Genomic DNA, 12,522 nt, shown 5'->3' with positions numbered 1-12,522 from the left:
TTCATAATGAAAGATCACAGGGTTCCCACTATCCGTTCAGGTCGAAACTTCATACATGCCCTGAGGGCCATAAATTAACCGTACAATTCGAATTTCATCCGTTCGATCCCTGTGGAAGTGACCCAACGGATAGATCAGCCCATAAACCATTACTTTTGGGCCCACCTGCTATTTGGATATTCTTAAAAATTGGTCTCAACGGGTTAAATGAGCTGACAATATGAATGGATGGAGCGGATTTCTTACATACATCAAGTGGGACCCACATGTATACTGAGTGTACATAAGGTGCACGTGCACCAGCCGTGCACCCTTACAGCCAAAGTCGGTCAGCTCACGCTGACCGACTGCTTCTTCTCCAAATCCAAAAATGCAACAGCGTTTTCGCTGTCGTCCGCCGGTCCTTCTCAGTGGGGCCCACTCGTCAACTGGAGTGATGATCTGAACCGTCCATTGTATCAAGAGGGTGGGCGTGAACATCGCCTAGGTGGCGTAATCTCAGAAGATAACGGAGAGTGGATTTCAACTGTTAAAACGGATGATTAACGGTGGAGCGAAAGAATCAGTGGGCCACACGGAATTCAACATGAAACCAGTCAAATCTTACTGGTTTTTTGACGCGAATCGAATGGTCGGAGTAGATTTTACACACGGCACCAACCAGAGGTTCGCCGCCTTCACAGCGCCCGACCGCGCACCCTCTGCTGCATAACAGAGGCTGCGGACGACCTTAGTGGGCCATCATCACGGACCAAATCATCAATCCGGTCCGTCCATCATGTAGAGGGACTCAATATTGTCAGAACCATGCTGACCGTTTTCAGCCATTCACGCATACGTGGCCGCTACAACGATCACAAAAGGACCGTTCGAATAGCGTTACAACAGGAATTCTTCCATGGGCAGCATCAACAAGGATCGAAACAGACCATGTTCGGTCGAAATTCTGAGGAGAAGCTGTTGGACGGCATAGATCTTTCAAATGATAGAAGAAATGGGCCCACCATCGTCCCAGCGCAGGCCATGCGTTCAAACAGAACCTGGGCGCTGCTGTTTTCGTGGCTGCGTAAATAAACTCGCAAGGAGTCTCCAGCTTCCGCTACCTAATCCTACCAGGACTCGACAGCAGTCCGGAAGAGAGATTCCTTTGGGGGACGATAGTTCTATAAGAGAAGGAGTTACGGTTTGGTTGAAAGGAGGAAGGAGAGTGTGGCTGCTGTGCGTACTGGAACGGCTGGAGCAGTTGCCGCTGCTGTGTACGGTCAGGGAGAAAGACGGCAGGAGTGGACGAGCTAGGGAGAGAGAAAGAGGAGCAGAAGTTTGGTGGCTTGGGTTTGGGTTTTGAACGTGAGGAAGAAAAGGAAGAAGAAAAGTGGCTGAGTTGGTACTGTGTTATATTTATTTTCTTTCATTTTAAATTGTTTAAGAGATTCATCCACATCATGCCAATGTGTGGCTGAACCTCTTAGCTGGGGCTAAGAGGTGAAGCTTGTGGTCTGATGGGAGAAACTTTGCTGGTGCCTATTGTTTAGATGGACTGATATTGATTTTTGTTCAAATTAAAAAAGAGTACTTTCAGTTATTTTTAAGGGTTTGTTGTGACTGAAATTACAACGGATCTGCGATGATTTTGAGTATTTCTTTCTTCTTTTTGATGCTCATGACGTCAGGAAACCCTGTTGTTCACCATAGTCCCCTGGGCATGGTAGGATGACAGTACCCTTCCTGATCTTCATACATTGTTGAATGGTTGGTAATTAGTTTAATCTTGTTGTTTACTTCGTCTCCTGGGCATGGTTAGATGATGGAATCCATTCTAATTCATACACCTTTCATCTCTTGAAACCTATATCAATGGCAGTTCAGGAAATTTTCATAATTTGGGATCCTGGCATACGATCTCCCTGATCTCTACAAGTGGATCCTCTGAATCCCCAGTTCCCTTCCTTTGAATTACTTAAGTTTTAGATAATTATTCCACAAATTATTCCCTAAGTTTTATTTGATTTAGATCGCATCTTAGTCTAGTTCTAGTTCTGCTTGATTTTAGATAACGTACAGGTATCAGTCCCTGTGGATTCGACCTCGGTCTTACCGAGTTTATTACTACATCACAACCCTGCACTTGGGGTGTGAACAGGCCCGCCTGAGTCCCGTATAAGGCTGATTTTTGGGATGGACACCTGGTTTGTAAGGAACCATCAAATGCACGGTGTTGATGGTCGACACGCATCACGGTGAGGCCCACAGCTGGAGTCGTGAGGCCCAGCTCGTCCGCTGCCCGTCAGCATCCGCTGGCAGTGACAGCAGCAGCGTCAGCGCTGCTGCCTCTTGTCTTGTTTTTTTTTTTGTTTTTTTAAGAAAATAGTTTTTCTAAAGATTTTCCATGGTAGGGCCAACATCAGGGAAATCCGTCCCGTCCATTAACTTCTATGGCTCAAGACAAGCCAAACAATACCAATATGCAGCATATTTGGCAAATAAAAACATCAAGATGGTTTCTTTAACGGTAACCACTACTATTTCCTATGGTATGGCCCGGTTGATTGTCAGATCAGCCTCATCTTTTGGTTCAACGTCTAAAATGGGCCGAGAAACGAAATGGACAGCGTGGATTTTATACATACACCAAGGTGGGGCCTGCATCAATAGCCCATCCCAAAAGCCCCTCTTTTTTTTTTCTTTCTCTGGATGATAGTACACCCACTGTCCTCATACTTTACAGTGGCAACGTCCAGCGTCCTTGGACGCTGTACCGTTGTCTAAGACATGCATTTTAAGGTGGACCCCACCTACGGACATGTTGTCCAAGTGGGTCACCCAAATAGTTGAATGATGTGGGTAATACACACATCAAAGTGAGGTCCATTTGATGAGCCGTTTGGACATTCACAACTCATTAAGTGGGCCACACAATCATATCTTCATAGACAAAACAAATGAACAAGAGAGGGAGAGAGAAAGAGAGAGAAACACCCACTTGATCTTCTCCTTCTTCTTCTTCCCATAGGTTCATAAGCCTTCCAGGACTCCTTCCAATGGTGGAGATGGGCTTCTAAGGGTTAGATTAGGAGGGATCTAGAGGTAAGAGGGTTGGAAATGGAGCTTACTTAGGACGTCCATGGCTAGCAATGGAAGTGAAGAAGAAGAGAGAGAAAGTGAGAGGATAGAGAGAGTGAAAGGATGGGTTGTAAGAGGTGTAATAATGAGTTTTGAAAAAAAAAGAGAGCATTTATGGGGTAGGCTAGGTAAGGGGTGTAGGTTAGGTTGTAGAATAGGGTGATGTCATCCCTAGGATGACATCATCCTTATTATGATTATGGGGAAACGTGTACACCATGGCCCGCAACGTGTGGTCCACCGCTATGATCGTACACGGGTCATATCTTGAGATCTAGACGTCGGATTAACACACGAGACACGGCATCGAATCGTAGCGACGATATGGTCGCAATGGTATAGGTCTCAGGTCGAACCGACTCGGGTGAATAGGGTGTGACTCGCGGTCAAGCGCAAATGAAATCTACAGGTCGCGGGTCGCCAGAATTCGACTGGGAGGACCGCAGAGGCATAAAGCTAGGATACGGGTCTTACATTAGATGACAAATAAACATCACTGTGGGGTCTGACAAGATTTCAATGGTGGAAATCATTATTCCCACTATTTTTTATGGTATGATCCACCTGAGCTCTGTATGTGCTTCAATTTTGGTCTCAATCCTTTAAATGATCCACCTGAGCTCTGTATGTGCTTCAATTTTGGTCTCAACCCTTTAAATGAGTTGGAAAATTATGGACAGTGTGGATTAACCACATATATTCACAGTGGGCCCAACAGAGTTTACTCAGTACGATAAGAGTGCACTCATTACGCAATCCTCGAAAATGGATTGGCTACTCCCTCTGCCACCAGGCCCGGTGGTTGGTGCTCTGTGCGCCCTACCATGATGTGCGTGTTTCATCCATTCCGTTCATCCATTTTTAAAGATCATTTTAGGGTTTTATCCAAAAATTGATATATATATATATATATATATATATATATATATATATATATATATATATCTCAAGTGGACCACACCAGAGGAAAAAAAATAGTGATTGGATATCGAACATTAAAATCCTCCTGAGGCCTATTGTACTGTTTATTTGACATCCAATCTGTTGATTAGGTTGTACAGGCCCATATTAAGGGAAAAAAACAAAAATCAGCTTGATCCAAAGCTTTTATGGCCCCCAAAAGGTTTTTAATGGTTGATGCTCATTCAACACTATTTCCTGTAATGTGGTCCGCTTGAGATTGGGGTATACCTCATTTTTGGTCTAATACTATAAAATGATCCATAAAAATAGATGGACAGAATGGATGAAACACATACATCATGGTGGGGCCCACGGAGCACCGACCACCAGCCCTTGGCTCGTGGCAGGGAGAGTAGCCATCCATTTCGGCAATCCGATTTCACGTAGAGGATGCGGATTGCATCCTACGGAATTGCTTATTCACTCTACTTTGGGAGCTGGGTAAACTCTGTCTGGTTCAGCATAACTTATGTATCCATCCATTTTACTGGATAATTTTAGGACCTGAGCCCAAAAATAGGCATATCCAATGTTTAAATGGACCACACCACAGGAAACAGTTGAATTGAACGTCTACCGTCTACTATTAAAATTTTTTTGGGGCCACATAGGTTTTGGATCAAGCTTACATTTGTTTTTCCCCTTCATCCATAACCTTAATGATCTCATGAATAGATTGGATGACAAATAAACATCACTGTTAGGCCTAAAATAGTTTCAATGGTGGAAATCATTATCCCCACTTTTTCCAATGGTATGATCCACTTGATCATTGGATATGCTTCAATTTTGGGGACAACCCCTTAAATTAGATGGAAAAAACTGATGGACCGGGTGGATAGACCACATACATTCAAGGTGGGCCCGACTGAGTTTACTCAGTAGCAATCCGATTTTGTGTCCCACCGCCGCCTATCTCCTGCTAGGAATCGGAATCGGCGGGAGCTTTGAGTGGTCACGTGATGTATGCGTTTTATCCACACTGTCCATTTATTTTTCCTTATCATTTCATGGCATTATCCCAAAATGAGGTAGATCTAAATCTCAAGTGAACCACACCACATGAAGCAGCGGAGATAATGATTCTCACCGTTAAGTATTTCTTAGGGCCCACCGTGATGTTTCTTTAACATCCAACCGGTAGATTAGGTCATACAGACCTGGATGATGGAAAACAACAAATATAAGCTTGATCCAAAATTTTGATAGCCCTAGGAAGTTTTTAATAGTGAGAGTTCAATCAACACTGTGTGGCCCACTTGAGATGTTGATCTACCTCAGTTTTGGGTTCATACTATAAAAGTATTTTAAAAAATATATGGATGGTGTGGATTTATTACTAACATCTTGGTGGGACCCACCTAGCATTCCGGCGAAAGAACTTCATGTAAAAGGCTTCCGTCTTAGAGAATAGGGTGAAGAGGCGGGCGAAAGAAGGAGACCCGCTCTTTCAAACTCGCGCATACGTGTGCTTTCATCCAGACCACCCGCCTTATCATATGGTTGATAGAAAGGTTCGCACATAATGACGTGTGAACCGATGCATAGCTGAGCATCTCTCTCTCTCTCTCTCTCTCTCTCTCTCTCTCTCTATATATATATATATATATATATATATATATACACCTCATGGAAACTTCACATGAAGTCGAGCGGTGTGGACCCACTGTGATGGTGTCAAACATCTACCCCATCAGTCAGATGCACCATTCTACGGTGGGCCTCGGGCTTAAAAATCAAGTCAATTTGTGACTTTTGTGAGCCATACTACATACAAAAGTTGAGAGGGGTTATCCTTCATTAAAACATTCATAATATTTTTTGGGCCCACCGAGATGTGGTTCACAAATCTAGCTCATCCATTATGTGTGTCCCACTTGGCTGAGGGGTCAAAACAAGTTTCAGACGCATCCAAATTTCAGGTGGGCCCCACCAAATGCTTTTATATGTTTTAAGAATGTCTTCACATGATTTTAGATGATATGGCCCACCTGAGTTTCATATACGGCTGATTTTTTGGATATCCCATAATTTAAAGGGAACCCATCAAATGCACAATATTGATGTTCGACATACATTATGGTGGGGCCCACACAGCTTGACCTCATGGGAAGTTCTTGTGAGCTCGACAGCATAGAACCTTTTCCATACACACAGAGAGCCAATTAAACATAGTTACCCTTGTTTATACCTAGTTACAACTGGATATATCTAGTTACACTTAGCTACAGCCAATCACTGTGTTATCTCAAGTTAACCCAACTACACTCAGATATACCTAATTACACTTGTTCCCATTTACACCCAAATGCGCTAAAAGTTACACATCGCTGCACTTAGTTACACCTTGTTACTGTCATGAATTTCTGGTTAAACTAAGCGACACCTACCAACACCCAAATACACCTTGATATAGGCCATGCATGTTGCACCAAGTTACACCTCAATATACTTAATAAATCTAGTAATACCATATTCATGTTTACATTTATTTTTGAAGGCCCTGATGTGCACTAGTGAAGAGCCACCATGTGTCGATAGTACTGTGGGTTTATTACTCATGAAAATCATACTCGCACCCACAGATATCTTTGGTTGTTCTATTTTTTAGTCATATACATTCTATTATTAATATGGTGGTACAACCTTTAGGAGAACGTACTATCACATTCCACATTGCCACAATTAGCAAGTCAATTAACAAGGTACTGTCTCTGACATGTCTATAAAAAAACCATTGAGGGAAAGAATTATATCATGAATTTGATTATGATTCACTCGCTAAGGCTGTCTCTCACAGATCTTTTAAAATTGAAGATCTTTTTAAAAATATACAGAGAGCTGATGACGATAACAAACATTGCAAATATACGAAGATTGTAGCAAATCCTAGCAAAACCAATTGCAAATGAGAGTTGTCTACAATTATTTATTATTATTATTATTTTTTAGAACTCGTTGTGATGATTATATAAGATCCACTCCAACCATTAGATTCCACATTGAAATTTAGGATAGGGCCCAAAAATCAGGCTCATCAGTACTTTACGTGAGCCACACAAGAAAAAGTAGTTTGGACAGTGTGTGTTGCCCTATACATTATTTATAATCATGTGGTCCACTTGAATCATGGAGGGCGCTCATTTTTGGGCCCCTGACCTAACATGGGGTGACACATGTAATGGGCAAAGTGAATTTTATAACAACATCATGATGGGCACACCCAACCCGCGCATCCTATGCTCACATGGCAGCCCGAACTTTCGTTCGATTCCACTGCTTGAAGCGGATTCTGTCCGCTCCCACCCGTCTCTTGCCGGGATCAAGTAGATTTGTACGGAGTCCATGGTCATGTATCTGTTTATACACGCCATCCATCCATTTTCTCGGGTCTTTTAAGGTATATATAAACCTAAAAATGAGGTAGATCCAATGCTCAAGTGGACCACACCACATTGGACTCTTTCATTTAATGCAATTCAACATAACTTGTATATAATGCTTTGTGCATTAATGCAACCCAAGCTTATTACTTCGTGCAGTCCACTTAAAGGCCTGTTTGGCCGTGTGAATTATGGTGGATTACATGGGATGGAATTACGGCCATCCCATCATTTATGAGTTGCAGTGGATTGTCGGTTGCATATGGTGTACACCTTTATCCCATGCACCACAGGCGAAGTGTTTGGGTTTTGTGGGATTGCAAAATTGGGTTGTTTGGATTTCCCGTGGGATTCAACTGGATATCCGAAACGGCGTCCCTCCCTACAACTTCACCCACTGGGACCTTATCGCTCCCCCTCTCCCACTCGTCCGTCGATCTCTAATCCAAGGATTCTGGATTTTTCAATAATTTCAACGCTGACGTCGGGTTTCTGCATCGAGGATTTGGTTTCTAGAGGATGCGAAATCGTCTGAATCAAATTTCGCTCCTTTAAAAGTTTTTGGGCATCAGATTCAGGGTAGATGGAGCAAAGCCTTCAATCGGCAGCCGCAGGGTCGATTTTCGGGCTGGTGCTTGATTTCCTGCTGAAGAAGCTTACCCGTCAACTGGATTTCACGGCTTTCTACAGCAGAGTGACGTTGACTCCAGTTGTCAGTTTATGGCCTGTGTCGCCCCTGCTACTGACTCTTTGCCCTCCATTGGCGTTTGTTGCTGCTGTGTGAGTTTCTTCTCAATTTGCATCCTCTCCAATTCAGGTCTGTCGAGAAGATAAGCTGAAATCCCATCTCACAGGCTCCGGACGACGTTTTGGGGAAGAGGATGGGTGCGACTCGAGGGATTGAATGACTGTAGCTGGCATATTTCGGTGGGATTTTATAGTCCCACCGACTCCATCGCACGTGCCAATCCGTCTTATTATGCCGAGAGACGGACGCCATCCAAATACCTATCCATCTGTCACATCAGGGATTAGAGAATCCCATCCATCGTAATACCGATTAAGCCAGCTACCCAAACTGGCCCTAAGCGTTGGATTTGTTTCACCTTAAAATAGTTGAGAAAAGGGACGGTTGGATTTATTTCACCTTAAAATAGTTGAGAAAAGGGGGGGATGATGTGTATAAATAAATACATCATGATGGCCTCCACACAGATCCGCCCTTCCCTTTCGGAAATGGATTGGCTACTCCCGCTGCCGCCTGCCATTGGCTAGTGGTTAGTGCTCTGTGGGCACCACCATGATGTATGTGTTTCATCCATACCGTCCATATATTTTTCTAGATCATTTCATAATATGAGGCCAAAAATGAGGTACATCCCAATCTCAGGTGGACCACATTACAGGAAACCATGTTCAATGAACATCGATCATTAAAAACTTTTTGGAGGGCATAAAAGTTTTAGATCAAGCTGATCTTTGTTTTGTCCCTCCATTTGGGTCTGTGTGGCCTAATCAACAGATTGGATGTCAAGTAAACAGTACAGCGGGCCATAGGAGGATTTTAATGGTGGATATCCAATCACTATTGTTTTCCTGTGGTGTGATACACTTGAGATTTATATTCTTCTCATTTTTGGGATCAAGCCTTGAAATGATCAGTAAAAATGGATGATCGGCGTGAATGAAACACATATATCTTGGTGGGGCCACAGGCAACACCAGCCACTGGGCTGGTGGCAGGGGGAGTAGCCAATCCCGTTTCCGTCCCTTTCTAGAGACAGGTGGCAGTAGGACGCATTATGCTTCCCCTGCGCATATCATAATAAATTAATGAAGCAGCTTATTGACAACTTAAAAAAAAAACAAAAAGAAACACGTCAGGTAGTACCATATTAATGAGGTAATATTTTGTAAAATTGCAAAAAATCTATAATAATGAAAAAGGGACAAAAGACACTCTTTCTAATATTCGGTGGTACCGAAATAATGTAAAAAGAATCTAAAAAGATAAGAGTCTCTCTCCCTAAATCTATTTTAGCGACAGAAGCATGTCCATCTGAAAAAGCCAAGAAAATCAGCACCCAACAGCATTATATTCTCCATAAAAAGGGAAGCTTTGGAACAGGAAAAGAAATTCCCACTACTCTCCGTTATTGAGAATGAAAGAGGTTTCAATACAAACAAAGCTTTTAAAAACACGGGAAACAGAGGAGTCAGACTGAGACGGATGAATGAAGATTGAACGGACTTATTTTCTTCTTTTGATCTTGCTTTTCTTCTCAATCTTGCTAAGACCCATATTTGCTACCAAAAAGGCAAGCACATCCTTCTCTTTAGAAAAAATTATTTTATATATGAAAGATATCAATAGTTCTTTAATTGTGGAGATTTTTTGTTTCCCGTTGAATTTTTATGAGTTTCAATAAAAATCTGAACTGAATTCTCTTCTTTTTTAGTTTTTTCTTTGATAATCTGATTTTAGTTTTTCTTCTTTTTAGTTTTGATTTGAATTATGGTGAATTTTTTCTCTTTCTGTTTTTCAGTCTTATATTGTGTACTTTGGAGGACATTCTCATGGTCCATCAGCTTCTTTGATTGATTACAAGCGAGTGACAGATTCTCATTATGAGTTTCTGGGTTCATTCTTGGGAAGGTTAGGAATTATAGTAATCATTTTCCCATTTCTATCTTTTCCATTTTCATTCTGAATTCTACTAAAGAATGTACTTTCTTACATGAATTTTCTTAATTCCATTTATGTCACAGTAAGCAAAAGGCGAAAGATGCCGTCTTTTACTCTTACACGAGACATATCAATGGTTTTGCTGCAAATCTCGCAGACGAAAAAGCAATAGAGATATCGAGTTGGAAACAATCTCTATATTTTCATTCCTCTGTTTTATCCTGTTTTTATTTTGCCTCATTTCTATGTTCTCATTTGATTTTGTTCTTGGTAGAACACCCAGAAGTCTTATCGGTTTTCTTAAACCGAGGAATGAAATTACACACGACTCGGTCATGGAATTTTCTTGGACTAGAGAGAGATGGTGTAATTCCTGCAAAATCGATATGGCAAAAAGCTAGATTAGGAGAAGATACAATCATCGCCAATCTCGACACTGGTAACATTCAGCTTATATACTTTAAACTCCCATCAACACTTCAATTTTACAATTGAATCCAAGATCACTGCCATCTACGAATATCAACTACAATCAATCAATTCTTCTCCAAAAGATCTAAATCAACCCAACAAATATCATGTAGTAAGGATTAAAAAGGTTCCATCATCAAAACACTGTTCTTTTTATAGATATTTTTATGAATCCAATTTTAATTTTCTCATGGTTGCATTTGGTTGTCTTCTTCCAAAAGAAATAAAAGCAAATTCAGGCAAGCTTAAAAGGAGAACTAATAAAAATATACTCTTTTAATGTAATCTCATGTTTGAAAAAGAAAAGAGAATAATTCATCTCAATGGAGTCTTGGCCGTGATAGCAGCAGCTGTGAGCAATCTACTGAACCGAAGACCCGCCCTCACAACTTTTGGCTGATTCCTCACCTGCAGGCCTTAGGCAATAGTTTCAAAACTGAGGAAGTTGGCTCATCTCTCCGGAACATCAAGTCAAAGCATTAACCGGTAACATTAACCAGATAATGCAGATCTTGGAGAAACAAAATCCACCTCCCAACCAGAGGATAGATGCACGAGCAACCATCAAGGTCTCTGCACCACCTGAAGCACCGGTCGACTCGCAAAGAACCAAGCAACATCTTGGGCAGCTGAACCATACATCCTCCCACACCTCGGGAGCTGCCATGCTTGTCGACTCCGACTTGCGCCATACGTTGGAAAAGAAGAGGCGTGGAAAGGCTCCTAAGGCGGTAGCCAATAATGAGGAACCCTGGAAGGTAGAACTCAAGGAATTGCGATGTCAGATTGACAATATCCACCAAGCCTACCATGCCTAAATACTAACCTCCATCGAGGCTATGCTGAAGGACACCGAGCTGCCGTTTACCGACAACATTATGGGAGCCCGACTCTTGCCCAAATTCTGAATGCCACAAATCGCCCCCTACTTTAGGTACGGTGACTCGGCCAAGCATTTGGAATTGTTCAGGGTATGGATGGAGCTCTACGACATGTCAAGTTCGATTATGTGTCGAGCTTTCTCCCTGACTTTGTCTGGGACTACACGAAAATGATTTCAGCAATTAAAATTGAAATCCATCAGTTCGTTCGAGCAGCTCAACAAGGCCTTTATCGCTAAATTCATTGGAGGGAAAGACAAAATAAAGTCATCAACTCATCTTATCACAATCTCTCAAAGGGAAGACAAGTTACTAAAAGACTGTATCATCTGTTTTAATGCTGAAGCTATCCAGGTCGACGATTATTCCAACTAGATAGCTTTGGCCGCCATGATAGCCGGCCTTAAACGAGGAAAGTTCCTCTTTTCTATTGGTAAGAACCCGCCAACTACCCTCACCGACTTACTTAACCAAGCTCAAAAATATTCCAATGCCGATGAGTTCTTTAGTTCACGAAGAGCTGCTTGAGAATGATACAACTCGGCTAAGGATAAGAAGCAAATGGAAGAAGGGGAGCCTTCTGCCGTTAATGCCAAAAGAAAGAAAGAGGGCAACTAAGACCGAGACCATCGTATAGACCGACATTCGAAAATTCGCTTCCATTGCACACTCCCTTGAACACCAAGCCGGAGCAGATACTTGAGGAAGCTAGACTGGTCAAGGAAACCTGACAACTGGGTTGCACCAATCAACCGAGCTCGGTAATAAGAGTCGTCGGCCAACTCCGACCTACTCGACTAAGAGCGACCTCCATTTTTTAAAGGGAAAAAGGTACTCATGATTCTACTATTATGTTATCTATTGCTTTACGGGCTTCTAAAATAAAAGAATTTCCCCAGGTTATGGGAAGAAAATTCTTTTAAATGATTTCCCGACTATTTGAACTACACGGTCTATTGAGGACTTTCTTTAGTGCAAAGCAAAATAGTCCTCTCACTAGCTGTTCGACCCTTAAAGA

The sequence above is a fragment of the Magnolia sinica genome, chromosome 9, assembly GCF_029962835.1.
Source record: "Magnolia sinica isolate HGM2019 chromosome 9, MsV1, whole genome shotgun sequence".
Taxonomy (NCBI): Eukaryota; Viridiplantae; Streptophyta; class Magnoliopsida; order Magnoliales; family Magnoliaceae; genus Magnolia; species Magnolia sinica.
This window is presented reverse-complemented; position numbering follows the sequence as displayed.